Here is a 6,731-nt window from a genome sequence, read left to right as displayed (position 1 = left end):
AGTTTCAGGTTGTTTGCAATCGTGTAATCAGTTACTCACCAACACTGTTGACAGGAATAAATACTCAGATACTTCTACCTGAAGCAAGAAATTAGGTCTCTGTAAATGTAGCCTATTGGGCAGGCTGTGCTGCAGCTGGTGCATGTTGGGATATGTCCTTGCCACTCCAGCATAGCTGAAATGCATTTGCACTTCAAAAAGGCTCGTTCAAACTTGCATTCTAGTAGGCAACGACCATGTCATAATGACAGATGTTAAAACACTTTATGCTGAGTTTGTTTGAATACAGGCTATATGGATCATATCTAAACATAATTACATTTCCCTGTAAAATAGCGTAAACAGAGTAGGTCCCTCTGAAGATTGCAATCTTGCACCAACTATGGGGCTTTCACAACTGCATAAATAGCACATGACTCTTTGCTATTTGTTACAGCCAAAGCTTCCTACTTCTGACAGTCAAAAGCTGTAGTTAAATCAAACTAGAGCATCATAAATAGTCAGAATTTCTGAGGAAAGCCAGTGGGTAGGGGGGGGGTCTACTGAATGCTATGAGCTAGGGCATAAGTACCCGTATTGAGTAGCTTGGATGAAAGGTAAAACAGGCCTGCTCCTCAGTCCCAGTTGCTAATATATGCATATTATTAGTATGGATTAGAAACCACTCTGAAGTTTCTAAAACTGTTTGAACGATGTCTGTGAGTATAAAAAAAAACTCATATGGCAGGCAAAAACCTGAGAAGAAATCCAAACAGGAAGTGGGAAATATGAAGTTGGTCGATTTTCAACCCAGCCCATATTGAATACACAATGGGATATTGATTATGTTGCACTTCCTAAGTCTTCCACTAGATGTCAACCGTATTTAGAAACTTGAATGAGGCTTCTACTGTAATGTGGAGCCGGATGGGAGCTGTTTGAGTCACTCGTCTGGCAGAGAGCCAGGTCCTGGTCATGCGCATTTCACATGATAGTGACCTGTGTTCCATTGCTTCTCTACAGACAATGGAATTCTCCGGTTGGAACATTATTGAAGATTTATGATATCAACATCCTAAAGATTGATTCTATACTTAGTTTGACAAGTTTCTTCGACCTGTAATAACACTTGATGTTTTCGTCTGACTTTCGGCTGGACCTGCACGAGCATTTGGATTTGTGTACTAAACGAGCTAACAAAAGTAGCAACTTGGACATAAATAATGGACGTTATCAAACATTTGTGGAATTAGGATTCCTGGAAGTGCATTCTGATGAAGATCAAAAGGTAAGGGAATATTTATAATGTTATTTCTGATTTCTGTTGACTCCAACATGGCGGATCATTTTATTTTTTTCTGAGCGCCGTCTCAGATTATTGCATGGTTTGCTTTTTCCGTAAAGTTTTTTTGAAATCTGACCCAGCGGTTGCATTAAGGAGAGGTATATCTATATTTCCATGTCCAACAATTGTATTTATCGACATTTATGAGTATTTCTGTAAAATGATGTGGCTCTCTGCAATATCACCAGATATTTTTTGAACTAGTGAACTTAACGCGCCAATGTATACCAATGAGATTTTTTTATATAAATATGAACTTTAACAAAACATACATGTATTGTGTAACATTAAGTCCTATGAGTGTCATCTGATGAAGATCAAAGGTTAATGATTCATTTTCTCTCTATTTGTGCTTTTTGTGACTCTGGCTGTAAAAATGGCTGAATTTTTCTGTGAGTTGGTGGTGACGTAACAATCGTTTGTGGTGCTTTCGCTGTAAAGCATATTTGAAATCTGACACTGGTGGGATTAACAACAAGATTACCTTTAAAACGGTATAAGATCCATGTATGTTTGAGGAATTTTAATTATGAGATTTGTTATTTTGAATTTGACGCCCTGCACTTTCACTGGCTGTTGTCATATTGATCCCGTTGACGGGATTGCAGCCCTAAGTATTTTAAATAATTCTTACACTATGATTTTGAACATTCAAAGCAACTGAGAAACGTCCATGGCCGGCATTGTCGTCACCTTAGCTTGCTATATAACTTCTGAGTGATAGGAAGTACAAGCACCACCAATCATCCTACACTACCGAGCACACACCAGTCGTTACTATGACAAATAGCGTAGCCATGTTAGCAAATGACTATCTGAACACACACAAGTCTGACTTGGTCACGTAACTTGCTGTTTAGACAGTCAGTATTCCAAAACGGATTTGAAAAACCAAACTGATTTGAGCATTAAGGCCCGCAGTGTGAACAAGGCTTAAGTGTAGAACATGGGGATGTGTGAAACTTGCTCCTCAGCCTGAAATGAGCCTCGGTGTGAGCCAAATAAGGAGGAAGCGATACTCGCTAAGCAAGCAGGGTGACATCCTATACATAAGCAGTAAAATCTAAACAGATCATCAAAATGCCTCTTCCTTAACTCTAAGCACGTTTTCAATTCACTGACAACAAATGAACAAAGTACTTGTTCACTGAACCAAATCACTCTTTCAATTTGGATACATATTCAATATAAGTATCTGCCTTTCATGATGCAATATTCAGTTTACTTTTGAAATTATTTTCTTGTCATTTGTCACTACAATCAACTATCACTTAAACAAACTGCTCAGAACAGGTAACTAGTGAAGCAAAATGATGTCGTACATAGTCAAAGGTGCACTATGCAAAATCACTCTGCCATTTCCTAGTTGCTAAAATTGTAATAGTTTGCCTAATTTCAGTTAGTGATAAAACAAGCAATTATAGTCTAGAGAATCATCTAAACCGCTGTGAAATATATATTTTCCATAACCAAATAGATTGATCCTGTAGATCGGAAACAATTGGATGGTTAAACTTGCCAGACAACCACAAAAGTAAGGCGAAGCAATTCAGGCATTCTTGACAGTCTGAACAATCCTTGTCCTGCAAATACACATTATTTGTATAGTTGAATGTTTATTTTGCAAGCAGTAGGCATTTAAAAATAAATGTGAAGTGAAACGTTAGTTACACCGTGGCATAAAGTGCCCAACGTAGCTACCTTCAAAATGATTCGGCAATGACCATTCTTTTCGAAAAACACCGTTTCCGTTTTAATTTGTCGCAATAAAGAAAGTTCTACAAAACAGAAAGTCACCCTGTGGAACGAATAAAAATCTTTCCGATCTTTAGGTTTCTCCTGTATCTGCCGCTTCTATTAGACCTTGTAATGATTTTTGTGACATTGCTTTTGTCGAATAAACTCGTGTCAATGGAAATATGTCTAATGTAGGCTACATTCACTTTAGGTTAACAAGACCAACAAATAATGAAAATTGTAGGTATCAAAAATATAAACTGATTTCTATTATACCATGTAAAATTAGGCTAATGCTTATTTTGATACTTGATTAATAAGCCGAAACCGTTACAATACCTTCTTCAATGGATAAGCAGAGTGTAAATAATCAAACTAATCTTAGGAAAACGCTCCAGATCATACGTTAAATGTTACCATTTTTCATGAAGTCTCGTAGCCTAACCTACAAAACGGATATGAAATAATATTCTCCACTCTCTAAAGTCTCATTTATTCACCAGGTATTATTTTGAAAATATAGTGTACTTACAAGCGCTACTCCACAAAAATACTCTCTTGACGCACTCGTAGACGGTGCTGAATGGTCAGTCATTTATGATTATCTCCTATAATAGCTTTCGACCATCTCTCCCCACCCAAAAGAGTGTACCAACCTACAGCTATCCACCCTATGACTGTAGCTGAATTTTTAAAAAAAAGGTCCAATGAGCTGTTTTAATCTCATGATCTAATAATTTATTGGAAAAATGTAATTGTTAAGTACCTTACTGTGATTCTTTTCAATTAAAATCGTCGATTAAAAAATATAAAATAGCTTCTTAGCAAAGAGCAATTTCTCAAGATAAAAGTTTGCTAGGACTGTCTGGGAGTGGTCTGAGTGGGGAAAACTAGCTGTTATTGGCAGAGAGGTTTGGAGCTCTCTTTCTAATTGCCTGGTGATGTCACCAGGCAGGCCAACACTCCATTCCACAACAACAGGCTGACATTGCAGGTGGTCCTTTCAAACAGCTCTTACACCAAATGGGTATCATCATCATTTTCACAATTTCACAGTATTATTCCAACCTCATAGTGTGGAAATAAATATAGCACACATGAAATCAAGTTTGACTGCACTGGGCCTTTAAAATAATCCAAAAAGTAATCTATTTTTCTAAAGTATCAGTCACCTGATTACAATATTTGTGCAGGTATAGTAAGTGATTACAGTTTCAGGTTGTTTGCAATCGTGTAATCAGTTACTCACCAACACTGTTGACAGGAATAAATACTCAGATACTTCTACCTGAAGCAAGAAATTAGGTCTCTGTAAATGTAGCCTATTGGGCAGGCTGTGCTGCAGCTGGTGCATGTTGGGATATGTCCTTGCCACTCCAGCATAGCTGAAATGCATTTGCACTTCAAAAAGGCTCGTTCAAACTTGCATTCTAGTAGGCAACGACCATGTCATAATGACAGATGTTAAAACACTTTATGCTGAGTTTGTTTGAATACAGGCTATATGGATCATATCTAAACATAATTACATTTCCCTGTAAAATAGCGTAAACAGAGTAGGTCCCTCTGAAGATTGCAATCTTGCACCAACTATGGGGCTTTCACAACTGCATAAATAGCACATGACTCTTTGCTATTTGTTACAGCCAAAGCTTCCTACTTCTGACAGTCAAAAGCTGTAGTTAAATCAAACTAGAGCATCATAAATAGTCAGAATTTCTGAGGAAAGCCAGTGGGTAGGGGGGGGGTCTACTGAATGCTATGAGCTAGGGCATAAGTACCCGTATTGAGTAGCTTGGATGAAAGGTAAAACAGGCCTGCTCCTCAGTCCCAGTTGCTAATATATGCATATTATTAGTATGGATTAGAAACCACTCTGAAGTTTCTAAAACTGTTTGAACGATGTCTGTGAGTATAAAAAAAAACTCATATGGCAGGCAAAAACCTGAGAAGAAATCCAAACAGGAAGTGGGAAATATGAAGTTGGTCGATTTTCAACCCAGCCCATATTGAATACACAATGGGATATTGATTATGTTGCACTTCCTAAGTCTTCCACTAGATGTCAACCGTATTTAGAAACTTGAATGAGGCTTCTACTGTAATGTGGAGCCGGATGGGAGCTGTTTGAGTCACTCGTCTGGCAGAGAGCCAGGTCCTGGTCATGCGCATTTCACATGATAGTGACCTGTGTTCCATTGCTTCTCTACAGACAATGGAATTCTCCGGTTGGAACATTATTGAAGATTTATGATATCAACATCCTAAAGATTGATTCTATACTTAGTTTGACAAGTTTCTTCGACCTGTAATAACACTTGATGTTTTCGTCTGACTTTCGGCTGGACCTGCACGAGCATTTGGATTTGTGTACTAAACGAGCTAACAAAAGTAGCAACTTGGACATAAATAATGGACGTTATCAAACATTTGTGGAATTAGGATTCCTGGAAGTGCATTCTGATGAAGATCAAAAGGTAAGGGAATATTTATAATGTTATTTCTGATTTCTGTTGACTCCAACATGGCGGATCATTTTATTTTTTTCTGAGCGCCGTCTCAGATTATTGCATGGTTTGCTTTTTCCGTAAAGTTTTTTTGAAATCTGACCCAGCGGTTGCATTAAGGAGAGGTATATCTATATTTCCATGTCCAACAATTGTATTTATCGACATTTATGAGTATTTCTGTAAAATGATGTGGCTCTCTGCAATATCACCAGATATTTTTTGAACTAGTGAACTTAACGCGCCAATGTATACCAATGAGATTTTTTTATATAAATATGAACTTTAACAAAACATACATGTATTGTGTAACATTAAGTCCTATGAGTGTCATCTGATGAAGATCAAAGGTTAATGATTCATTTTCTCTCTATTTGTGCTTTTTGTGACTCTGGCTGTAAAAATGGCTGAATTTTTCTGTGAGTTGGTGGTGACGTAACAATCGTTTGTGGTGCTTTCGCTGTAAAGCATATTTGAAATCTGACACTGGTGGGATTAACAACAAGATTACCTTTAAAACGGTATAAGATCCATGTATGTTTGAGGAATTTTAATTATGAGATTTGTTATTTTGAATTTGGCGCCCTGCACTTTCACTGGCTGTTGTCATATTGATCCCGTTGACGGGATTGCAGCCCTAAGTATTTTAAATAATTCTTACACTATGATTTTGAACATTCAAAGCAACTGAGAAACGTCCATGGCCGGCATTGTCGTCACCTTAGCTTGCTATATAACTTCTGAGTGATAGGAAGTACAAGCACCACCAATCATCCTACACTACCGAGCACACACCAGTCGTTACTATGACAAATAGCGTAGCCATGTTAGCAAATGACTATCTGAACACACACAAGTCTGACTTGGTCACGTAACTTGCTGTTTAGACAGTCAGTATTCCAAAACGGATTTGAAAAACCAAACTGATTTGAGCATTAAGGCCCGCAGTGTGAACAAGGCTTAAGTGTAGAACATGGGGATGTGTGAAACTTGCTCCTCAGCCTGAAATGAGCCTCGGTGTGAGCCACATAAGGAGGAAGCGATACTCGCTAAGCAAGCAGGGTGACATCCTATACATAAGCAGTAAAATCTAAACAGATCATCAAAATGCCTCTTCCTTAACTCTAAGCACGTTTTCAATTCACTGACAACAAATGAACAAA

The sequence above is a fragment of the Oncorhynchus kisutch genome, linkage group LG19, assembly GCF_002021735.2.
Source record: "Oncorhynchus kisutch isolate 150728-3 linkage group LG19, Okis_V2, whole genome shotgun sequence".
NCBI lineage: Eukaryota > Metazoa > Chordata > Actinopteri > Salmoniformes > Salmonidae > Oncorhynchus > Oncorhynchus kisutch.
The sequence above is the reverse complement of the archived record's forward strand: the minus strand, read 5'-3'. Positions refer to the sequence as shown.